This window comes from Pleurodeles waltl, chromosome 2_2 (genome assembly GCF_031143425.1).
Source record: "Pleurodeles waltl isolate 20211129_DDA chromosome 2_2, aPleWal1.hap1.20221129, whole genome shotgun sequence".
NCBI classification, from domain to species: Eukaryota; Metazoa; Chordata; class Amphibia; order Caudata; family Salamandridae; genus Pleurodeles; species Pleurodeles waltl.
Window position 1 is genome coordinate 1136890234 of NC_090439.1, and position 25893 is coordinate 1136916126.

Genomic DNA, 25893 nt, shown 5'->3' on the forward strand with positions numbered 1-25893 from the left:
AAGTCACAAAAGAAGATCCCACGATGCCGGAGGATAACTCAGGAGGTTGTGCACTGCAGGTTAGAGTGTCGGGGACCCAGGCTTGGCTGTGCACAAAGGAAATCCTGGAAGAGTGCACAGGAGCCGGAGCAGCTGCAACTCACGCGGTACCCAGCAATGCAGTCTAGCATGGGGAGGCAAGGACTTACCTCCACCAAACTTGGACTGAAGAGTCACTGGACTGTGGGAGTCACTTGGACAGAGTTGCTGAGTTCCACGGACCACGCTCGTCGTGCTGAGAGGGGACCCAGAGGACCGGTGATGCAGTCTTTTGTTGCCTGCGGTTGCAGGGGGAAGATTCCGTCGACCCACAGGAGATTTCTTCTGAGCTTCTAGTGCAGAGAGGAGGCAGATTACCCCCACAGCATTCACCACCAGGAAAAGAGTTGAGAAGGTGGCAGGATCAGCGATACAAGGTTGCAGTAGTTGTCTTTGCTACTTTGTTGCGGCAGAAACCTGTCTGAGGGGTTGGCAGCAGCAGCAGTGAAACCCCGGGAAAGGTAGTTTGGCAGTACTAGAGTCTGTGCTAGAGACTCGGGGGATCATGGAATTGTCTCCCCAATGCCAGAATGGCATTGGGGTGACAATTCCATGATCTTAGACATGTTACATGGCCATTTTCGGAGTTACCATTGTGACGCTATACATAGGTAAGTGACCTATGTATAGTGCACGCGTGTAATGGTGTCCCCGCACTCACAAAGTCCGGGGAATTTGCCCTGAACAATGTGGGGGCACCTTGGTTAGTGCCAGGGTGCCCACACACTAAGTAACTTAGCACCCAACCTTTACCAGGTAAAGGTTAGACATATAGGTGACTTATAAGTTACTTAAGTGCAGTGGTAAATGGCTGTGAAATAACGTGGACGTTATTTCACTCAGGCTGCAGTGGCAGGCCTGTGTAAGAATTGTCAGAGTTCCCTATGGGTGGCAAAAGATATGCTGCAGCCCATAGGGATCTCCTGGAACCCCAATACCCTGGGTACCTCAGTACCATATACTAGGGAATTATAAGGGTGTTCCAGTATGCCAGTGTGAATTGGTGAATTTAGTCACTAGCCTGTTAGTGACAATTTGGAAAGCAAAGAGAGAGCATAACCACTGAGGTTCTGGTTAGCAGAGCCTCAGTGAGACAGTTAGTCATCACACAGGGAACACATACAGGGCACACTTATAAGCACTGGGGCCCTGGCTGGCAGGGTCCCAGTGACACATACAACTAAAACAACATATATACAGTGAAATATGGGGGTAACATGCCAGGCAAGATGGTACTTTCCTACAGACACCCTATGCCCCTCCTCCACTCTACGCCACTCCAGTACTCCACTTTATGACACTACTCCTCTCTATGACAATTCAGTCTGACATACACCACTCTACTCCTCTTTACGCAACATCCTCTATGCCACTGCACTCTACACCACCACACTCTATGCCACTCCACTCTGTTCAACTGACACTATTCCCCACTTAACTTTACAACACTCTATGCCCTTCCACTCTATGAAACACTGCTCCCTCCACAATACTCAACTCTACACCACTCCATAACACCCCACTCTACTCCATGGCATTCTACTTTACACCCTTAACTTTTATCCATGTAGCACAGCTGCCAGACTGGTGTACAACATGGCTACAATGTATTGGCAATGCCAATAGCTCTTGCATAAGCGAGACCCATTGGTTTTGCCAATACTTGTTTGTGTTACGCTGCTGAGTGGGAGGGAGACTGGGTAAACACTGATGGGGGTGGGGGGGAGCAAGAAATTCCAGAGAAAGTGGAGGGAGTGTGGGAAACGGGGCAAGCAGGAACCTAGAGCAGGAGAGACGGACTGCAAACAAATGCACTCTTACAGAGTGCAACAAGATTTTTTTTTTTTTTTTTTTAAAGTACATCCAGAAGTGCGCATGCGGTGGAAGGACATTGGTCCCAGACAGGAAGCTGTACTCTGATCATGCGCCATAGAACAAAAAAACACAGAAACAGAAAGTGAAGGCAGGAGGCTGTGACCAATGTGAAGCAAGCAAATGAGAGTGAAGTTGAAGCCAAACAATGGTAAGTAATGGGTGGACTCCAACCCCTCCCCTCCACACCAAATTCACAATAGAACTGGGGCCAGATGCCCGACCATTTTTAAAACAGCCTCTGTCATGTACAAACCCTATTTTGCAAGTCTGTAACCTATTACTGACTGCCAAAATATGGTTTGCGAGTCGCTATTAGGAAGGGGCATGTGAAAGGCATCCCTTCCTAATAGCGAGTCGCAGGGAGATGTACAATTGTTTTGCGACCGGAATCCGGTTATAATACAATCGCAGTTTACCGCCTACTTCAAGTAGGTAAGCCAGTCGCAAATTTGATGGGGTCCCCAGGCCCCCCACTTTGTGAATGTAAGCAAAAAGCATACAACAGTGCATGCTCAGTCTCAAGTGAGACCTAAAATAGTGCTACAGTCTGGATACGGAAGGATTAAACACAACTTGTAAAGTGGTTGGAAACCAGTGTTGAACAAAGGGCTTAGGATAGCGCCTCAAGCCAGTGACAGGCAAGCAGAGCAAGGATAGCTATGAGGGAGCTGGCAACGGAGGAATTTGAGAGTGCAGCAATGTGAGGCAGCATGAAAGTGTAGGGGCCATTCCTGAGGGACAAAGATGTACTCCAACTGAGTAGATTTTATGTGGTAGAGGTAAAAGTTATGACACAAACCGGGAGCGGGGATAGTTAGTATTGTTCTGTGGTATGCACAACACACTAAGGAAGACCAGTAGACCACTTGTTGAAGCAATCAGTACTGGTTAGTGGGAGCAACGAGTACGACGGTAAATGCAAACTAAAAACAATTCATAGGTGGTAGAAAGATGAAGGGTAACCATCTCCTACATTAAGAACTGTGTTGTAGCACCAGTAAGTAATTGCTCTAGCTTAATGTGTAGCAAGCGGGGGTCACTGTAAATTGATTCAGAATTATTCAGAGCACAGGCCCCAGTTGAAGATCGCTTACATTACCCACAGAGCGCTGTACTCTTCCTCACTCTCTGCTCTAAACGAGAAACTGAAAGTCTCCAGACCATGTTCAGGGAAGAATTATAGATAAACCAGTCTTTGTCTGGTACCGCCACTAGAATCAGGAACACACTGTCTCCCCTCACTACATCTAACCACCTTCAAAAAGTACCTCAAGCTCCTACTTGACAGACATCTTGGTTAATTCACCCTTGAGCAGACTTACTTTCTCCAATGTGCCCTGATCTGCTTCGTTTGACTGTTCACGTGCTCTGCCCTTTTGTTGTAACTGTCTCTTGCGCTAAGTCCTCTTTTTATTTTGTACACATACACTGATGTGAACGTCTGTGTTTAACTACTATTAACGTAACCGGTATCCTTTGTGTTGTAAAGCGCTATGATGCCCTTAGGCCATGCCCGCGCTATATAAAATTGTAAAAATAATAAATATCATCACCGGGATACATAGTACAAGTAATAGGGAGCAGCAGGTGCAGAGTAACACGTCACAGGCTACACTCCCAAAGCAACTCACCATTTCTTCACAGCTGTGCAGCACTTAGTGCCAGTTGCAACGTTTAGGTTTGCGCAAGCACGCACGCTGGTCTTTCGCTGTATTGGCAGCAGCCCCAACATTCTGGACACAGGGCATTTGAGCCCCTTTGGGTTGGCCAGCTGACTAGGGGTTCCTGGTGGTTTGTAGGGCACCAGGCCCCATTATGTATTTGTGGTGCTAGGAAATGTATTTCTGGTAGTTTGATTTTCAGACCCTGTTCTGGCTACCCCTAAATTGTGTTTTATGATTTTGAGGTTCTGGCATACTTTGGGTCATGCTAGTGAAATTATGTTCCACCCTGTGCTTTTTGCCCATAATGATGCCGATACTTAGGAGATAAGTATCTAATATTAGACTGTTGAGATTTGGGGCGTACATTGTCTTTGATACCTATTGTGATGCTGTGCTTTATGTGGTTTATATCTCAGGATGATAAGTACAGTGATTTTCCTCTTACACCACTTCATCTCCTATCCCATCTTGTTGAATCAGCCCTGTTCTGAAGTAACAACCTATCCCTAATTGCCTCACTTTCCTGTCTCCACAATAACTCAGGTTCCTTCACCCGATGTCTGGATTACGTGCCCCCTTCTTGCCCTCATACTTCTCCTCACCACCACCGTCCTAGTAACACCCTTCCCTTTTCCCCACCACCCTCCTCCTCCACAATTTCCCAACATGGCCACCGCTCGAATTAAGTCTGGAATTAATTGCTACAAAATCATCTACCCTTCTAACCTGTCTAAAGCTGCAACAAAACGTTTCAAGCATAACACCATTGAATATTTCCCCGATTCCCTTTTTGTCGATCAGTTTTACAATGGTCGATATGGGGGGCTCAAAAATGATCTAATTTTTTTCACGCACGACATACCCTCTTGGTCTACCAGCTTTTACAATTCCTTTAACGTCACCTCCTCCTCCTCTATCCCCCATGGGAAACGGCTAAAAATTTCCCCCTCTGCGTGTTTTAACGGCTCCCTCACTATCTCACTCTATAACAACGGTACTGTTATGATCCAAGCCAAAGACACTTGTCTCTCTCTCTTTGACCGCCTCTTCCCTTCCCTACTCCCCTCCCCTGCTACCGGGCTATCCCTTGACTCTCCATCTAGCTCCACCAATTACTCCCTTTCTCCTCCCCTGACCCCCCCACTCTCCAACAGGCTACACCCTGGGGAGGCACAGGTCGACCCTCTTCTCTCCCCTCGGACCTCCCCTCGCATTCTTCCCCCCTCACAGTTTGCCCCTCCCCTCTTCACTTCAGCCTTACCTCGAGCTAACACGCTCCTCGTCCATTCCGCACCGTCCCGGCACTCCATTCTCATCTCCTCCCCCCTATCACTTCCAGCCACCCCCCTCCTTAGACCACCTCTCCTCCAGCCCTCTCCCCCTGTCTATGTTCCCTACGCTCCCCTTGTTCCCTCCTCCGCTCTTCTTTTCCGCCCACTCCTCCCCTCACTATGTACCCCGATTTCCCCGCAAATACATTCCATCCCTCTCCCTCCCCACTCTCCTCCAGCACTACTGTGCTACCCCCTTTCCTCCCCTGGTAACCCCTTCCCTCCCTCGGACCGAGCAGAATCACTTCCTTTCTTCAACTTCCCTTTCTCCCAATCCCCCCCATTCTGCCCGATTCCCGCTCCATCACAGCCACCTCACTTAGCTGCCAGGACCTATCCAACTCTATCCAACTCCTCCCCCTCCCTTTCATACCTCCCTAATCCCTATGACTCCTCACACTCCTCCCCTCTCCTATCGCCCCACCGCCCCACTCCTCTACTATCGCCCCCTAGTTCTGCCCTCAATTCCTATCCTTCTTGCAACGCCAACAATGACAACTCTCCTCTCACCCCTGGTGCACCAACTCCTGCTCTCACCCTAAACCTTTCCCCACCTCTGAACCCTATACCCCTACTCCCCTCCCGTCCCCCCACCTCTTCCTGCCGTACACTGCCTAGTGCACCCCCTCCTGTTTCCATCGAGCCACCCATTACGCCGTGCTCTTCCTTACTCTCTCTGGAAAAAAAGCTAGGCTCTCTAATCACCGCCATCTCCCAACTTGAAGCTACCATTTTAGTTTTAAGCTCCAAGATCTCGACTTTTCCACACACCTTAATTCCTTTGGCTAACACTCACCCTTCCACGAGATGCACCTCACCACCACACCCCACTATAGCTAAACATAGCCAGTCATCTGCAAATCCACACAAGCACTCGAACGCCACCCTTCCTTCACTTCCACTTCCCAGTAACCCTGTAATCTACACTATTCCGACCATCTCCTCTGTCAGAACCACTCGCCCACCTAAATCCTCCCGAGCGCCCTCATATAAGCACAATATCCCTATCACCCCTCATAGCCCAAGTGCCCCCGTCACCAAAACAGTTGCGTCAGAGCTGCGCTGTCTGCTCCACAACTGCAGATCTGCAATAAAACACAAACTTGAAATCTCCGATACCATCAACCAGCACAATATTGACATGATCTTCCTCACAGAGACCTGGTTCAACGATTCCTCTCACTCTATGTTTGATCTCCTTGTACCCACAGGCTATTCTATACTTAGAAATGACAGAATTGACAAAGTGGGGGGAGGTGTTGCGGTCATCTTTAGAAACTCCCTTCAACTTAAGGCCCTTCCTAACAGCTCCTGCCACACTTTTGAATGCCTATCACTTGAGCTTCAATTGCACCACCGCTCACCTCTCAGATTCCATGCTATTTACCACCCGCCTGGTAGCAGCCCTTCGTTTATGGAGGAACTCACGGACTGTATCAGCGACCAATTCACGCAAAGTGACAATCAGATCTTCGTGGGTGACTTCAATGTCTACTGGGGCTCGCCTCAAGACACAAATGCGAATTTGCTGGCCACCTTCCTCTCTGCAAACGATCTTATCCAACACTGCACAGAAACAACACACTCTAAAGGCTCAATCCTAGACCTTGTCATTTCTAAAGCAGGCTTGCTGACTATCGCTACCCCTATTCATGTAGACTGGTCGGACCACCTCCTCATCCCATTCTCTCTTCACCTATCACACTCTATAACTCTGGGCCAGCCTAAGAGGGCTACTTCCTGGTTCCGTGACACTAAAAATATTGACCTCAGTACCCTCTGTAATTCTGCCTTGCTATCACTTCCAAGGCTAGACCCGGACCTAGAGGTCAACAAACTCACCTCCCAATGCCTCACAGTCCTTGCAGTCGAAATCAATAATGTCGCTCCTCTCCAAAGCAAAAAGAAAAGGCCCACTCCCTCAGCACCTTGGTTCAACAAATCCCTCTATGAAGAAAGGAAGCTCATAAGAGCCCTTGAGAAACAATGGAGACAAGCACCCTCCACTGAAAATTTGGCCACGCTTCGTTCAGCAAGATCCAAGTACCACAATCTCATCTTCCTTGGAAAAGCGTTGCACTACAAATCCCTCCTTGACTCAGCCAAAAATAGACCCAAAAAACTATTCGACCTCATCAAGAACCCTAACAGCTCTCCCCCAACCTCCAATTTGGAAGATTCCACAAAGAAAGCAGCGGAATTCGCTATATTCTTTGACGAAAAGGTAAAATCACTTGTAGATCAGGTCATTCATCCTACCCCCACAGAGGAGTGCAAATCCTTAACCATTTGGCAAAACTTTGACCCCATCTCTGACGATGCTCTCCTTAAATGCATCCTCGATACAAAGCCCTCTAACCATTCTCTTGACCCCATCCCCAGTGCCATTGCCATTGACTTCTATACTAATTCTCTTTCCTACTGGACCACTCTGGTCAACCTCTCCCTCAGTCAAGGCTCCCTTCCTGTGTCCTTCAAAACTGGGCAGGTCACCCCTCTGCTAAAAAAAACCACTGCTGATGCGAACGACCTCAACAACTACCGTCCCATCACTAACCTACCCTTTCTTGCGAAAATCACAGAAAAATGTGTAGCGAAACAACTCTCTCGCCATATCAAGGAAAATGATCTTCTTGACAATTTCCAGTCTGGCTTCATTCAAAACCGCAGCACTGAAACAGCCCTGCTGCTAGTGATTGACGACGCGCTGCGGATACTCGATTCAGGGGAGTCTTGTCTTCTAATTCTTCTTGACCTCTCTGCAGCCTTTGACACTGTCAATCACAACACTCTCCTTAACACCCTTCAACAGAGAATGGGCATGGAGGGCACTGTGCTCAAATGGTTTGCCTCCTTCCTGTCTGATAGATCCCAAATGGTCAAAATAGCTAACAGTCTTTCAGCTCCTGTAGCAGTCAGTCAAGGTGTTCCTCAAGGCTCCATACTTGCACCCACACTGTTCAATCTCTATTTAGAACCGTTGGGAAATCTGCTGAGTAAATCCGGGATCCACTATCATCTATATGCGGATGACACTCAGATTTACCTTAAGGTGGCCTCCAATCACGATCTCTCCTTCCTTAGCTCTACCCTCGACTCCATTCAAAACTGGATGGTAACTCATCAACTGATCCTGAATCCCTCCAAAACAGAATTCCTCCTCCTTTCCTCCTCCCTTTCTCATCCCCCAGTGCAAACATGGATGGATCAGATCAATCTAATGAACAATAAGCCCATCATTGTCGAGAGCGCAAAATCCCTGGGTGTCATTCTCGACAAAAAACTTAATCTACTCTCCCACATTAACTCCATAGCAAAGTCTGCTCGACACCAACTGCGCCTTCTTTGGGGGATTCGTCGCTTCTTCCCGGAGTACGACCTTAAAACCCTGGTCCAAGCGCTGGTTCTCTCCAGATTGGACTACTGCAACTCTCTTCTTACTGGCCTTCCCAAATCCCACCTTTCCCCCCTGAGGTCTATTCTCCATTCAGCAGCGCGATTCATATATGGGGCCAAAAGAAGCGACCACATCACACCCATTTTATCCACCCTCCGTTGGCTTCCCATAGAGGCAAGATCGATCTACAAAACTGCATGTATCACCCACAAAGCCTTGCACTCCTCTTCCCCTCGCTACCTGGTGAATAAACTGAAACTCTCTGGGGGCTCCAGACCTTCACGTAATGCAGAAAAGTTATTGCTTGAACCTCCCATTTTCAAGAAGGAAAGATTGATGGCCCAATCCTTTTCAGGCAACGCGGTGAGAATCTGGAACTCACTTCCGCCTCAGCTTCGGACCACCACCTCTTCCCAGGCCTTCAAAACTGACCTCAAAGCTCTCCTCCTTCAAAGACACCTCCTAAGTTAATTCAAGCCCTCTGTTTTCAGAAGGAAGTCCTTCCATTATAGGATATTCTGTTCTCCATGCCTATAGAAGTGCCTTCCCAGGGTGTTTTTGTGTTTTGAGTGTCTGCCATTTAGTGCAGTATTTTACCTCTACCTGTATCTTGTACTCGTTTGTAACATGCACACGGCACCTTTCCTTTTCAACGTATCATTTGCTACCTCTTATATCTTGTTTGCTTTTGATACATGCACAACGGCCACCACTGCCTCATGTAACGTAACTATTGTTTTAGTGTTTTGAGTGTCTACCATTGATTGCAACTTTTTTACCTCTATTCGTACTTTATTTTCTCTTGTATCCTGCACGCGTCACTTTTTCCTCTCATAACGTATCGTTTGCTACCTCATTTATTTTTTGCTCTTGATACGTGCACAATTATCACGATTGCCTCTTGTAATTTAACGCTTGTTTTTGTAACAGGCTCACTTGTAATTTGTCTCCTCTTGTATCTTTACTTTGCCTATTGTGAAGCGCTCTGACACCTTCGGGTAAAAGTCCGCGCTATATAAAAACGCATTAAATAAAATAAAATAAATAAAATAAAACTCAGAAGCAGCGGCCAAACACGGAATAAAATAACATCGCAGGTCGCAGCATAAAGTGACGCCACGTAAAGAGGTCACAGCGCTGGGTCTGCGGGGGGGGCAGCTCAACGAGGCCACAGGGGGGAGAGGAGCCTGGGTGGGTCCGTAGAGGACGAGGCTGCCGGGGGGGGGCAGCTCAACGGGCCCACAGGGGGGAGAGGAGCCTGGGTGGGTCCGTAGAGGACGAGGCTGCAGCTGGGGGGCTAGAGGGGCCCCGAAGCTCTATTGGGGGGGTCGGACACCAGCCCTGCCGGCTCACACCGGGGCGAGGAGCCCCTGCGCACCAGTGCAGCTCTCGGACAGGGGCCCAGCCCGGGGCAGAGGCTGAAGGGCGAGGCGGGTACTGACCGGAGCCGGCGGCCGCGGAGCCCGTTGGTCGTTAACTGTCCCCCTGGGGGTCTGGAGCGGCCGAGTAGGAGAGAGTCATGGACATAGAGGGAGGACTCTCCGTTACCGGCGGAAAGTGACTGTTCCAAGATGGCGGCGGGATCTCCCTTCCGCGGCGACCGGCAACGACGGGTGCAGGTCACAGAGAGAAGATGCCGCCGCAGCAAAACAGTGCGCCTCTCTCTCTCATAATCATTAGAGCCTTTGAATGGAACTTTTTTTTTTTTTTTTTTAACCGACGAACGGTTTTGCAGACGTTAATTTAAGCTTCCCGATCGCTGTCGCTTTGTGGATTTCTTAATTAAGCCAAAGGTGATACAACTTATCCATACATACCACATTTTTTGTTATCCGAAGCAGCCTGAACCACAGCCTCCAAACAAAAAATAAATATCATGAAAACGTTAAATAAGCAAAAACCAAAGTAATCTTCCACTGCTGAAGACATTTCAGCCGAGGCCGCCGCCATCTTGGAATGGGCTAGTGGATGCCATTGAATAACGAAGAGTCCTCCCTCTATGTCCATGACAGTTCGGCCGCTTCAGACTCACCGGAGAGAGCTGGAGATGCACTTCGCGGACCCCGGTCAGTATCTGGCCCCAGCCCCGCCCGTGTGCCGGTCTGCGCCCCTCTGCAGGGCCGTCGGCGGTGCTCCCAGTCCGCCGCAGCCCTGGGGCGCCTCCCGCCACGGCAGCGCCAGGGTCCCGCTTTACTGCCCCTTCCCTCGCCCCCTCCTCCTAATCTCCCCCCTCGCAGTCTTGTCACTCCCTCGCTCGTCCCCCCCCCAAACCCCTCCTATCCACCCTCTGCAGCCCCTGTGGCCCCCTGAGCCGGCCCCACCCCTGGACCCCTCTGGCCCCCGCAGACCCGGAGGTGTGAAGAACTTTACACAACACTCCGGTGCCACCGGTGAAACGCTCCTTTTTGCACCAGAGTGCACGTGTGAACACTCTGTATTTGCAGCTCTTTACGCTGTCTTCTCCTGTTGTATGGAATTTGATTTATTTTTTGGTCGAGCATTCGAGACCTCTTGTATATATACTTCTATATTTCTTTGTGGGCTCTCTGCTTTTTCACTGCTTTCACTGTCCTTAAAAAACCCTTGCTTGCTAGTGGCCAATCCTTGCTCTTTGTCCACCTTTTCCACAGTTGTACACTCCCCTGGAGCATGGCCCTAGTACTTGTACCCTTCCACTTGTGCCTTTGTAGCATGTGTTTAGGGATTACTTTTTTCTGGAGCTAAGAGCATTTGACCAGAGCGCTGAATGTTTCCACTGCCTCCAGTCTGTTTTTGTTAACAGGGCTCTAAATCATGTTCTTCTCTGGTTACACGTGCTCTGCATTTAAAGACCAAGATCAAATGTTAGAGGCTGTTTTATGTGGGCGCCTATTTCTGCCCCCTGTCTTCCCAATGCAAAGGCAATTGATTTTCTTACGCACTGCCGATGCATAGAGAAGATCGCTACTGTTACAATATTTACTTCAAAGTATATTCCCCCAATTCAAAATGGCCGCCGCACGTCATGCGCGATGACGTAATTTACTCCATGACGAGGCTGTCTCTTTTCTTCGCTGTTGCTTGTTCTTAGTGGGGCAACGCTCCTCCGCTCTCGTGGGGGGTTGCTCCCGCGCATGCGCCATGATAGGACCTGTCTAAGAGTGATACCACTCAGCTACAGTCACAGTACCACTGTTTAGCAGCCACAGCGATGAAGTATGGAAATGAAAGCAGTCCACAGCCGTCTTTGTTCCAAAAAATCACCCTAACGATTGTCATTTAAAAAAAATTTTTTTTTTACAGAAATATACAGAGTCTGGACAGGTTATCAGAGGTCATGAAGGCACGCACCCTCACTGTGCAGATAACTTGGAGATCAAAGGCCTAAGTCTGAAGTAAGACACCGTGGGGAGCTCAGATGTGGAGTGCTCGAAAAGTCACAGCACTGCAATCCTTATCTATTAGTGAGGGGGTGGTGAAACTGCTCACTGTCATCATCCAGACACAACCAGTGTACATCTGAGTAAATCGAGCGCCTATTGAGCAGTTTGCTCAAGATCACACATTTGTCCTAAGCTGTTTTCCTTTTGGTTCCAGTTAGGAGTCCTCTTGTAGAGTATTATTTAGTTCCCCATTCTCTCACCAAGGCATAAGATGTGCTACAGAAAGTGCAATAACTTACTGCATTACCAGCGGTAAAGCTCTACACTGGAACCAGATTTAAAACAATGTTGTATGGATTCATACGTTATAAATGAAATATTCCTATCATATTCATCACATCTCTCCTTTCCTCTCCGTTTTCTACATGCTGCAATTCTTCAGCAACTAATTGTACATGAAACATTGACACATTTTATGTACAGTGTCAACGCAACCTACAGGTAATTGCTGATGACGCCTCAGCATATGTTTCCTTTTTTTAAGTCGAGTGCGTAAGCGCTCTGGCCTTTTGTAATCTATCTGTGGGCTTTTAACCATGCCCACAGTACGCCCATTGCTATCACTGGTTCGTGCACTTGCCTTTCAAAAATCCTTTATCATCATTGGTAGATGCTTTAGGTTTGTCCCTCCTTGGTGCGATTTTGTTAATGCCTTGGCTATCAACCCTGTTACATAGATAATTGCATGTTTGCCGATACATTTGACTGCAAGTGAACTTCTTTTTCCTTTTGTGTCTCTCCTTAGTGCTCATGGCGACTGTGGCACTTTGAATCAGCTCACTTATGTCAACTGTTTTAGTTTTCATTTTCAATTTATGTGGCAAGAAAAGTCCAGTTAGAAATTTACAACGCTAATAGCTCTAACCCGAGCAAACGCGAGACTTATTGCATTGTAAATGCTTGTTTATTTCATTGCTGCTTCTGAACTGCCTTAAGAGTGTACTGGGGCCTTATGGGTGATGGTGTTACTCTGCACATGCTACTCCCTGTTACTGGTACACTATTTATCCAGGTGGGTGATACTCTCTGAATCGATTTAAAGCGAACCCTGCTTATGTTATGTGATCTTGATTTGTTTAGCGCAATTATCACCCGAGTGGGTATCCAGGCGCTTGGGCAGGTGTGTAGGTTTTTCGGTCCCCTAGGTGCTTATATGTAGATCCAGGTCTTCAGCTTCTTGCAGAACTCAAGAAGTGAGGAGAAGGCTCTGATGTGTTGAGGGAAGTCATTCCATGTCCTGGGTGCAGTGGAGAATGAGCGATCTCCAGTTTTGCTTTTGTCAATGCAAGGAATGTGTGAAAGTGAGAGTGAGGCAGAGCATGTCTGGTGGGTTGGTGAAAGTGTGCGCGGCTGCTCAGATATTTTGCTCCTGTGTTTTGTAGGGCTTTGTATGGTTGCATGAGAAGTCTGAATTGGCTGCGCTTGTGAATGGGCAACCAGTGAAGCTTTTTGAGGTGTGGTGTGATGTGTGTGTGGCGTGGGAGGTCGAGTATGAGTCCCACAGCTTTGTTCTGGTTAGTGTGGAGTCTGTGTAGGACTTGCTAGGAGAATCTGGCGTAGAGTGTTGCCGTAGTCCAGCCCGCTGATGAGTGCTTTTATACTGGTCCGCCTGTTACCCGTGAATTGCTCTAATTTAATAAATAGTGCTACAAGACAATTGTTAACATGGGAGTTTGTTACTCTTCATCTTTCCACCACCTATGATTTTTCTTTTGTAGTTTGCATCTACCAGGGGAAGCTGGAATGCTCAGTGGGAGCAGAAGCATGGCTTGAATACTTGGAGGAAGTGTACAATAAGGATGTGCTAATTACTCCGTGCCCAGTAAACTTCTATATTAATAAGGAAATAAAGGAGCGATTTTCTTTAGGTATAATTAAGAAGACAATCAAGTCCCTAAAGCTTACAAGAGCAGCTGGGACAGGCAATCTGCCAGCAGTTATAATGAAAACAAATAGTGATCGCTGGACTAGACTGTTTTACCCTCTATTCCGAAAAACCCTATTAACTGGAAGCTTTCCAGATAGCTGGAAGGAAGCAGTACTTAAACCCTTGTATAGAAAAGGTGAGACCTCCCTTCCGGGAAGCTATACACAGATACATTTGTTAGATGTGGGAGGGAAAGTCTTCTCTAAAATCCTCTTGGGGATACTGAAAGAATGGGCAGAAACAAATTCAGTAATCCCTTTAGACTTAGAGCAAGGTGGATTTAAAGGGGGACACTCAACAACAGATCACTGCTTCAGCCCATGGGCTAAAGCCAAAAAATCAGTAGAGCATTGTGGAGGGATATACTGTTGCTTGGTGGATTTCCGCTCCACATTTGATTCTGTTAATCTGGCCTTGCTTTGGGAAGCCCTGAAAATTATTAAATCCAGCATGGCTTATTCTTGCTCTTGCAGGCATTGCACAGAGATAACTGGGCCCAAATAAAATTAGATGTCGAGGGGTTGCTTTCAAGGAGAATAGATATAAAGAATGGCCTCAGACAAGGGTGTGTTTTGGCACTGTAGTGCTTTTGCTCTTAGCTAGTTTTAAGCACTAACATAACACACCAGAAATACACTTCTGAGTTCAAAGAAGACTTTTATTGTTGTTAATTCTTCCCCAACCGCAATTTTTATGTTGACGAATTAGTAGCTTTCAAGCACACGTTAATCAAACAAAATATATCAGTTTGCAATATACACAGCAGGTTATATTTATAAGATATTGAATGCAAAGCAAAACAAATACTTCACCGTGTGGGAAACTATTTACAGCTTCATCTTTCTAGGGTCTGCAAGCTGATGACTCCCTGTCAGCTGCGAGAAAGAGATTCATCTACCCACACGGGATGCTGGCAACTGGCGCCTAGTTCCAGCACGAAGTCGGGCAGATTCGAATCTGAATCTCTGCAGCCTGTGACATTCGTTACAAACGTGTGCCCCCTCCTCTCAGACCCGGGAAAACTGAGCCAGCCTTTGGAGACTGGCCAGGTCTCCGAGACTACTCCTCTTCCCAGGCTCAAGCGGAGAAAAACAACCAGTGTACCCTCTCTTATCATGTCTAGTCTACTGTGAGAAAAACATCTTGGTTCATCTTGTGCAAAAACACAGCTTGGATTCTCAACTGCAATGTCTAACTCCACGTTAAAGGCAATAGGCAGCTAACCTAAATATCAAATGCAATGTCTAATGTCATATCAAAGCCAATAGGCAGCTGAGCTGAATACAAAATGCAATGTATAATATCATGTCAAAGCCAATAGGCAGTTAAGCTGAATACAAAATGCAATGTATAATGTCATGTCAAAGCCAATAGGCAACTGAGCTGAATACAAAATGCAATATATAATATCATGTCAAAGCCAATAGGCAGAATATCTAATAGCGTGTCAAAGCCAATAGGCAGCTAAACTGAATACATCATGTCAAAGCCAATAGGCAGAATACAGAATGTAATGGCTAATGCAATGTCAAAGCCAATAGGCGGCGAAACTGGATACAGAAAGTAATGGCTAATGTCATGTCAAAGCCAATAGGTGGCTAAACTGAACAAAACATACAATGTGCTACTGGTGAACATTGAGCAACTAATATGCGCAGTGGTGAAACACAAAGTCATTGGTCAAACAAACTCCATTAAATGGCAGGACATTCCGCCCTTTGACCAATGAATTTTTGTTTCACATATCTCTTGTTTCAAACAAAAACAAAAAACATCAGCACAAAAAAACATTATCAGCAAATCAGATTTGAATGATCAAAACAATCCCTGTAAAGCAATAGAAGTGAATCAACACATTGATCTCATAACCTTTCACATCAGATACATCTACACAGAAAAGACTGAGCAATTTTTATACTCTGAGTGTCTCTAATTCAACAGTGTTAGCAATTTGATGTGGCATGAGTTCTACTCATGTAAAGATGCACAGTCCACCTGAAAGGTTTTTTGGAAGGTAAGCAAAAGTCAGAATTCCATACGAGAGGGAAAAAAAAGAAAAACACAGCTTAGTTCCAGTGGAAGAATGCAATCAAACAAGTTGAACTTGAACTGAAGGCGCAGTTTGCGCAAAATGGATCCATGGTGCTGGCACTTTACTCAGCCAGGTTCAGGTTGGGGGTTCGGTCCCTTCCCCGACCCCACACGCACACACCGGAAGGGGGACCACACAGCACACTCAGGGACAGTGGCGAAACGTGGTAGGATCTGCAAAAGAAACAAGTATGACTTTTCTTGCAAATAACATTTGTCATTTAAACTGCACCCTTCCTCTTTCTTTCCCTGTTTTATAATCAGCAGGACGTTTTTGGGGCGCTTTGTTATAATTTCTGCAGGTTCTGGAGGGTCACTTGGGTCTTCAACCCACACACCAGCACTGAGGTTTTTATCTGCTGCACCACAGCTTCCCTTTTCTTGCACTGTCAGAAGGGCTGGGGCAGACTCATTCTTTACCAAACCTCCATTCACTGCACTTTTGTCAATTTGGGCCATTCTGTCTCCAATTTGTATGAATGAATCAGATTCTTTTCTAGGTATCAGCATAATTTCGATTTTTCCTTGGTAATTTGCAGCAATCACTCTCCCTAAAACCTGATCAATTTGCCATTTCTGTCCTGGTAACTTTCCTCTCCCCAACTGCTCTGTGACTGCTTGCATGACATATTGCTTTTGTGCGTGCTGCACAGTTTTTATCAAATCTAGGGGAATGTGCATCTGTCTTATCCAGGTGGCTGGTTCACCTGTGCGGTATAAGTCAATAAGGACGCTCAATGAAGGACCACACACAAATTATGAAAAAATTATGAATAATTTTGGCTTTACTATAATTTCATATAAATGCAAGCATTTAGCACATTAATAATAGTGGAATAAGCATGGCAATCAAAAGCACCTATTCATATATATGTACACTACACTACAGATAGTATCTATGTATATGAATGAGCAAAGAGTTCATTAACAGAGTAAGAAGGGTAAATAAAACAAACAATATCTACCTGAGTGATTATATATATATATATATGTACACTACAGAGTGCATCTATGCATACAAGAATTCATTGACAAATATAAACTGGGAATAACTGCATAAAAACATGTAATACACTACGATGTGCAGGGAGCAGAATATTAACGAGCAGAGTTGAACACTTCAGATAAGCTTTGATTTACTGCACACTAAAATGCACATTTCCATTACTGTGGCAAATTTACACTACGAGGTTCAGTAAAGCAAGAAAAAAACTATAAATGGGCTGAATTTCTCAGATTACAAATACAGTGCAAATATAATAATCAATCATAATAATAGAGCAGAGAAACGAAAAGCCTTTCATCCCTGGGTGGAACTTAACTTAGTCACTTAGTCCACGAGTGCTGGGAAGCCCTCTACCGCCCGCTTGGACCTCTCTCCCCCTCGAGCGTCACAGTCTTGGAACAGCAAAACAGGGAGGCAGCGCTGGGTCTGAAGATTACAGTTTTCACAACTCCATCTGCGAGCTTCAAATTCCCTCACCCACCTTTCAGTGTTTAAATAATCTGAAGCTTGGATTCTACCCCCTTTCAGTATTTTCTAGCTATGTATGTTATCAGTTCATGTCTCTTGGCTGCCTTGCCATCCCTGGCCATTGTTTTCATTCCATCTTTTACCGTGGTCTCGTTTTCAAGGCTGAGACTGACTCTCCTTTACAGCCTGTTTCTCACACATGCAGCTGCGAAATGAGTTTATCTACGGAATGTCAAAAGAAAACAAGCTTGAAAGCGAACATCGTGAATTTTCTTTCACGTTGCTCTGGCTTCGGCAGGCATCACGCTCATCTACACTTGTTCAAACTAATTAACCCTTCGCGTTACAATGTCTTCCGCAACTTTCCCTACTGCTACACTGAACACTCCACCCCTTAGATGAGCGCGATGCTTGCGAGGCCAGAAGTATTTATTGCAACCCTTCGCTAGCTAGATTGCTACGAATACTTGTTAGCATTATCCTGAGCGCTTGCATTTTAGTATAAAGCTGATTTGTGCGCACATATAGTCTACATAGTATAATCATTAGCGTGACACAGACAATCAGTAGCCGGATTAGCGGATGTAACACTATATTTAGCGTTTTCGTAGCTCCTGGTGCCCAACCTAAGAAGATGTCATACCAATGGTGCTCAGTATCTTGCTGAATACGTGTAGCAGTGTGCATAAGCTGTTTGGCGTCGATAGTCATCTGTATGGCTACATCCTTGGTATATTTAGCTGCCATGTCGAATTTAGCAAATGTGACTTGTGCGTAGTGCCGAATTGCCTCTAATCTAGGTAGCTTCACAACAAGCGGAATGTTCCATTCCAACTGTGCTTGCATTTGTGTCTGTAATGTGGTTGTGGTGAACTTAGTCGGTTGGTATAGGATGTGAGTACTTATGTCAATAATGCTGGTAATATTGCACATACACATTACCTGCTCTCCGGTGGTTTGTACAAATCCGTTAATAAGTAAGGGGTGATTAGTAACGTAACATATACTCTCTGTTCCTATCTGATATAAGTCTGTGCCATTGATAGGATAAGGTAACCATTCACATTCTCCTGGTATTGGGTGAAGGCATGGGTCTAGCGCCCGTCCAGTGTGGGTACATACCCACCCCTTAGACCAATCTGCACATCTAGTGGGATCTACGGTGTGATTTATTTGATCAATCCATTTTTTGTCAGTGTGAGGTATCCACCATTCTTCACCTATTACTACAGGGAGCAATATAAAGGGGCACCATATTTCAGGAGGAAGATTACTTCTAGCTATATCAAAATGAGCATAACACATCTCCCCCTCACAATGGAATTGTATAGGCTTTACCCATATTTCTTCAGGCAAATGCAATTGTTGTCTCCAATATTCACCTTGAAGCTGTCCCCATTCTGCCTTGAAGTCTACATACTGTTGATTAATAATGCTTTGCCATAGTATGCACTGAATTCCTTTGGACATTGTTTGGGTGCTTTGAAAGCTTTTTCCAAATTCTTCATAAGTGAAATTATGCCATTGCCAATCACGATACAACCCACGCAGAACCTTCCATACTTCTTGTGAGTGTGTGGGCCCCCATTGTGAAATAACTTTTATGGCCTCCCCTGTATTATATCCTGTTGAAGATAGCTTATTCCTGATGGCTTCAATATCAAAAGCGTTCAGGGCCCCTACCCCAATTCCGGTGGCCCCAGCTATCATGGATCCTAGATCTCTTCTAATGCGTAATTTCGGCAAGGGCCATAACTGTAGTGTCCATGGTGTGCATAATGGATCGTACTTAGAGACATTCCCCTTGGCAATGGTTATCTGTAACACAATATGGTTAATTATGCTTGCATGTAAGGCTTGCTTACATCCTATTCTATATCTAACTATAGAAACGTTGCCTAAATTACTGACCATGCGTCTTTCGGCTACATAAAACATAAAGGCAGGTGGTTTGGAGTATCTAACTCCTGTAGTTCTATTTGACATTGTAACCACTACCATATGTCCTGGTAAAATATTTTGGTTTTTTAAGCAATCATAAGGTTTACACGGATATGTCTGTACTGGTGTAAAAGGTACAATGGTGTCACAATATTTACATATCATGTTTAGCGTATAATTCAAAGCCTGCACCGTTGCGGGCATTCCCTGCAACTCGTTCAGTCCATAGGCATGTCGGATTTGCTGTCCGGTTACTTTCCAGGTCACAGCTTTGGCAGCCATCCATTTGCCTCCAGGTACCTTCACGTTGCAGAGTGAAACATTTCCCTGGTCATCAGTTACTTTAGCGGCTTTAGGTGCACAGGTGACATGAAGGTCTGTGATGACATTCTCCGCCACATTTGGTCGGACCAATATACTTTTCCCGGTTATAATCAAGACCGCAAACAGGAACCACGTTATCGATGCAGAAGTCATCATTTACGACCGTGGGGTAAGTCTCACTGCAGGTACAAATACAGGTACATTAGAATTCTTTAAAAGTACAACATATGTACTCCCCACCCCTTGACTCAATATCTCTCCTGCCTCTGGCTTTTTCCCTGGATGATGCACCCATACTCTTCTTCCTGTGCTTCCAAATCCTCCTTCACCTCTCTGAGTGTTATCGGGAGGGGCAGATCTTTCTACAATGTGGGGGGTATACGCTTGTTCACAAATTAATTGGGCAAGTCTGTCATGTGCTTGATACGATACAGCAGCATCTCCTTGGTTCAATAATACTACTTTAATCTCTCCTCTAAAATCTGGGTCTATGACTCCCCCTAGTACCGACACTCCCTTGATGGCTAGACTGGATCGAGGGGCAATCCTGCCATATGTTCCGGATGGTACTCTCACTCCTATTCCTAGGGGAATAGTCTTCACCTGTCCTACGGGTATTTCTCCATCCTCTGGCGCAAACAGGTCCAACCCTATACTGCCAGAAGTAGCCTGTAAAGGTAATCGAGCTCGAGGATCTGTTTTCCAGACGATCATTGTGTGGGTAATTTCTTTATCATGCCCTGTCATCCGAATGAAAGGAGTCTTCTGCCCGACTGGTCTATTGTTCAATTCAAACAAGGCTTTGTCTAAATTACTACTCCATCCTTTTAGAGTCTGATGCGCTGATAACTTTTGTAGCTGCTCTTTCAACAGTCCGTTATATCTCTCAATCATGCCTGCAGCTTGTGGATAATAACTAAGGTGTAGAATCCACCGAATTCCCTGTTCCTGCGCCCAATCCTGCACTGTTTTCCCTGCAAAGTGTGTGCCCCTATCTGTTTGGATTTCATCAGGTACCCCATAATGTTTTATCAGGTAGTTTAGCCCTCGCAAAGTGGACTTTTGATCTGCAGACTTACAGGGCATACCCAACATAAGGCCAGAGTAGGTGTCCACCATGGTCAGTACGTAGCTTTTTCCTCCTTCCTTTGGTAGTGGCCCAATATAGTCCAATTGCCACACGGTAGCGGCTGCGGTTCCTTCTCTGATGTGGCCGCTAGGCTTCTTTTGCAGGGGCATTTGTTTTATCTGGTTGCATGTGGGGCACTCTTTCACTGCTTGTTGGACCTGTTCTTTAGTGACTGGGATTTGTCGTTGCTGTGCCCATGCATAAGTGCCATTCTCTCCTAGATGTCCCGATGTTGCATGAGCCCAGTTTGCTAGAGCAGTTTCAGCCTCCTCATTGCTGGTTATTGTTCGTGTTTTGGCCATCTGATCTGCGGTGTTGTTGAATAGAGATGCGAGAGAGGTGTCTGAAGGGCAGTGGGCGTCCACATGTCCCACATAGATTTGACATTTGTGCCCTTTCTCCCACATCTCTTCCCATAGCTGCTCACCTCCCCAAATGGGGGTGCCTTTGATTTTCCATCCGTCCTTGCGCCAAGTCGGGGCCCAGCTTACTAGTCCTTGATAGGTGGCCCAGCTGTCAGTGTACACAAACGTTTTCTCTCCGATGGGGGCCTGCTCGATTACTGCTGCTACCCCCTGCAGTTCCGCAAACTGACTTGATCCATTATTTCCTCCTCGCAGCAACAGCGTCTCTGTAGCAGGCTGGAATGCTACTGTTTGCCATTGTCTCTTTCCTTGGTGGTACCGGGCAGTGCCATCTGTAAACCATGCATTTTGCTGTTCCTCTTCTGTGAGCTGTTCAAAAGGTGGGGCTGTTTTAAATGGAGAGGACTCCATCTCAGATGGCTCTGGTGAGGGGACCATTGCCTGCAAGTCCACTGCCCCCAGCATATCTTCTTGTAACTTTGACACTCCTGCTGGCCCCGGTTTTGCCCTCTGCTGCAGATACCATTTCCACTTTACGATGGTAGACTCCTGCGCCCTGCCTACTTTAGTACCAACCCCTCCTTCTCTTATCCAGCCTAGTAAGGGGACCGTGTCCTTAGGGTAATCGGCCGGTCACCAGTTATACGCTCTGTTTCTACCAACGCCCAATATGCTCCTGCTAGTTCTTTTTCTAACGGGGTGTAATTGCTCATGGAGGGAGTTAGTCTCTTCGACCAAAATCCCTGTGGTACTCTCTTCTTTCCTTGCCTCTGCCATAGACTCCACATCACTACATCATCCTGTACTATCATTTCCAGCTCAAATGGGTCTCCTTCTGTGATGGGACCTAACGCAAAATAGTTCTGTAATGCATCTTTTGCTCCCTCAAAGGCCTCTTGCTGTTCAGGTCCCCATTGGAAAGGGTGCTTTTTTCGTGTAACTTGATATAGTGGTCTCAATATTAATCCTAAGTGAGGGATATGTTGTCTCCAAAATCCCATCAAACCAATAAATTGTTGTGCTTCTGCCTTAGTTGAAGGAGTCTTTAGCTGCTGTACCGTATCGATCACCTTCTGTGGTATTCTTTTTACTGGTCCTGACCAAATAGCGCCCAAGAATTTCACCTCTTGTGCCGGGCCTTGGACCTTTTTTGGGTTAATGGCCCATCCCCTTTGCTGTAAGTATTCAATTAATCTTTCCAATGTGTCTGTGACTTGCTCTTTAGTGTCCCCAGTGATCATGATGTCATCAATGTAATGTGCAAGTCAGGTGTCTCCAACTGAGAAATTGGCTAAATCTCTAGCTATTAGCCCATGACACAATGTGGGACTATGCACGTACCCCTGGGGCAACTTTCTGAATGTGAATTGTCTGTCCTGCCAGCTTATCGCAAATTGGTCTTGACTGGCCTCATCGATATCAATTGAAAAGAAGGCGTTAGCTAGATCAATCACGGCATGCCATTCCCCCACATCTTTACTCAACTGTTCCACCAATGTGATGATATCTGGGACTGTGGCTGCCAAAGGTGGAGCCACTTTGTTCAGTTGTCGATAGTCGACAGTCATTCGATATGTATCATCTGGTTTCTTCACGGGCCATATAGGAGAGTTAAATGGGCTTACAGCCGGCCTTAACACACCTGCATCTAGCAACCCCTGTATGGTTTCTGAAATCTCTTTATGACCTCCGGGTATGCGGTACTGTTTAATGCACACCGGCTCCTTTGGGGGAGGTACATGTAATGGACTCCACTTTGCATGCCCAACCAGAACTGTCCTAGATTTCTTTATGTGTACGCTCCTCACACCAAAAGTAAATGTTCCCCATTGCGTATCAATAGTTTTGCCTAGTAACAAATCCATGCCAATAATGTATTCTGGTACTTCAGCTATTAAAACTTCTGCCGTGAACGGGGGTCCTTTACCGATTGACAATTTAAGCTTAACAGGTTTGGCCTCTGTCTCTGCACCCCCGTAACCATTAATGATCACACCCTTCCCTGGCAGCCTCTTAGGGTTTCCATTGATCAGAGTTACTTCCGCACCTGTGTCGAGCAGTGCCATAACATGTTGTGTTCCTTTGTGCCAATAAATGATAAGAGGTACATACGGCCGCCTGTCCCAGGGGCTTACCTCTTGCACTGCTCTGACCCCCGGGGTTTGGCCTGACCTTCATAATAAGGGGTCTGGGACTTCCCAGCCATCGCTGGACAAGTCAGGGTATAGAGTTGAGACGGGCACCTTCCTATTTTTCCCTGATTCTGTTTTTTCCTTCACAGACTCTTCCATGGGTGGTGCTGAGGGCTGTTTCTCATCAACTGCCTCTTTCTCTTTCTGCCTACGCTGCAATGCTTTCCATTTATTAAGCAGATAGGGGGTAGGCTTCCCATCTATCTCCTCTTTCTTCACCCCAGCATTCAACAAATCTATCCACATTTGTCGTCTGGTCACTTTTATTGTAGATTCTCTTCCCTTAGACTTAATGTCTTGTCCCACTGCTCTTGCTGATTTTTGTCTATCAAGCCCTTCTAATTGTGCCATTAATAACACCACGTCCCCCACTGGTCTTCCCTGAGCGGGTCCTAGAAGGGCCAACAAGGCACCTTTCATATGCGGAGGGGCATTTCTGATTAACCGTGCCCGGATCCCTGCTGTTACTGGTTCAACGTCAGGTCCTAAAAATTGCTGGGAGTATACTGCGTTCTGCATCCCCATTTCTCGTAGTTGTTCATTTGCCTCTGAAATCGTATGCCAAGGACCCCAACTCTCCTCCACATCTATAGCAGTTGGGTACAGTTGCTTCACTCCTTCCATCAACCAACCCATTAGAGAGAAAGCTTGTTGCCCCTGTGCACCGCGTAACCGTTGCCCTAACATAGCGTGTGTAGTTACTGATCCCATTTTCAAAAGTTCAGTTGGTGATAAATATGTACCGTCTGCTCCAGTGTCCCACAATCTCACCAACCATTTAAACAAGGGCTCTGTAGGCATTTGTCTAAACATACGAGTTATTTCTAACAATTCACTCTGTGTATAATCTCTTACCAAACGTGAATTCTGTATTTGCCCACCATTCACCCCCTTTGATTTATTCTGCACGAGTGGGCGAACCTCCATTACACTTCCCCTTTCACCTTCAATTTCACCTGCACGTCCTTCTCCACTTTCAACTCCACCTAATTCTGCTACACGTACTTCCACCTCATCCTCCCAATTCCAGTCATCATCATTATCTGAAACTGTTCCATCCCAAGTACAAGGGTCCCAGTTTTCTTTGCGTACCAATGCCCTCACTTGCACAGCTGAGGATATTTTAGGCTTCTGCCTACTCTTCTGTTTTGCTACTCGAACTGCTAACGCGGTGCACCTTGCCTCCATTTGATCACCCCTATTCACTGCACTTTCGATAGTTTCTTTCATAAGCAACTGCCTTTCCTGCAAGGCTGCAACCTCATCCCGCAGTTTTCTTATTTCTGCATCTTGTGTTAATGTTTTCCTGTACACTGTACGGAGCGCAGACAGGAAAAGCCATCCCACTTGCCCTGCTGCCTTCAGCTCCAACTTCGCCCCTCTTAGCTTCACACTCTCTACCGCATCTTCCACTAAGAGAGGAGTCACTTTCTCATCGAATGCCTCCCAGAACACCGGCGCTGCCCACCGGTTCAGGAGTCCTGCTACACCAGAGAACGGGTCAGTTGCTAACCACCCGGGAATGGATCTGGCTTCTGCCCCATGCTGCCTTCCGCTCTCTGCCTCACTTTTCTTACGTCCCCAAAGAGGCATTATTGACTTAAAACCCCACTCCTGGTACCAATTGTCTTATCCAGGTGGCTGGTTCACCTGTGCGGTATAAGTCAATAAGGACGCTCAATGTAGGACAACACACAAATTATGAAAAAATTATGAATAATTTTGGCTTTACTATAATTTCATATAAATGCAAGCATTTAGCACATTAATAATAGTGGAATAAGCATGGCAATCAAAAGCACCTATTCATATATATGTACACTACACTACAGATAGTATCTATGTATATGAATGAGCAAAGAGTTCATTAACAGAGTAAGAAGGGTAAATAAAACAAACAATATCTACCTGAGTGATTATATATATATGTACACTACAGAGTGCATCTATGCATACAAGAATTCATTGACAAATATAAACTGGGAATAACTGCATAAAAACATGTAATACACTACGATGTGCAGGGAGCAGAATATTAACGAGCAGAGTTGAACACTTCAGATAAGCTTTGATTTACTGCACACTAAAATGCACATTTCAATTACTGTGGCAAATTTACACTACGAGGTTCAGTAAAGCAAGAAAAAAACTATAAATGGGCTGAATTTCTCAGATTACAAATACAGTGCAAATATAATAATCAATCATAATAATAGAGCAGAGAAACGAAAAGCCTTTCATCCCTGGGTGGAACTTAACTTAGTCACTTAGTCCACGAGTGCTGGGAAGCCCTCTACCGCCCGCTTGGACCTCTCTCCCCCTCGAGCGTCACGGTCTTGGAACAGCAAAACAGGGAGGCAGCGCTGGGTCTGAAGATGACAGTTTTCACAACTCCATCTGCGAGCTTCAAATTCCCTCACCCACCTTTCAGTGTTTAAATAATCTGAAGCTTGGATTCTACCCCCTTCCAGTATTTTCTAGCTATGTATGTTATCAGTTCATGTCTCTTGGCTGCCTTGCCATCCCTGGCCATTGTTTTCATTCCATCTTTTACTGTGGTCTCGTTTTCAAGGCTGAGACTGACTCTCCTTTACAGCCTGTTTCTCACACATGCAGCTGCGAAATGAGTTTATCTACGGAATGTCAAAAGAAAACAAGCTTGAAAGCGAACATCGTGAATTTT

General features: G+C 46.0%; 2 protein-coding genes across 7 annotated transcripts in view; one reads left to right on the forward strand and one right to left on the reverse strand.

The window, feature by feature from the left end:
- Positions 1-25893, forward strand: part of LOC138282959 (zinc finger protein 271-like) — a 283615-nt gene that overhangs the window by 217144 nt on the left and 40578 nt on the right. Inside the window, exons 1-2 of one of the 3 annotated variants that reach the window (XM_069221031.1) lie at positions 10352-10411; positions 11628-11719. The exons of 1 other annotated variant lie outside the window; for it this stretch is intronic. The gene's annotated coding sequence lies outside the window, so the exon portion shown is untranslated. Of the gene's footprint in view, positions 1-10351; positions 10412-11627; positions 11720-25893 lie in introns of those variants that run through there. One more of the 3 variants, XM_069221032.1, reaches the window with a different exon arrangement.
- LOC138282957 (zinc finger protein 271-like) overlaps positions 1-25893 on the reverse strand; it is a 100445-nt gene that overhangs the window by 32498 nt on the left and 42054 nt on the right. The window contains exon 1 of one of the 4 annotated variants that reach the window (XM_069221026.1): positions 10378-10489. The exons of 1 other annotated variant lie outside the window; for it this stretch is intronic. The gene's annotated coding sequence lies outside the window, so the exon portion shown is untranslated. Of the gene's footprint in view, positions 1-9787; positions 10033-10377; positions 10490-14337; positions 15960-25893 lie in introns of those variants that run through there. 2 more of the 4 variants (XM_069221028.1, XR_011201025.1) reach the window with 2 other exon arrangements.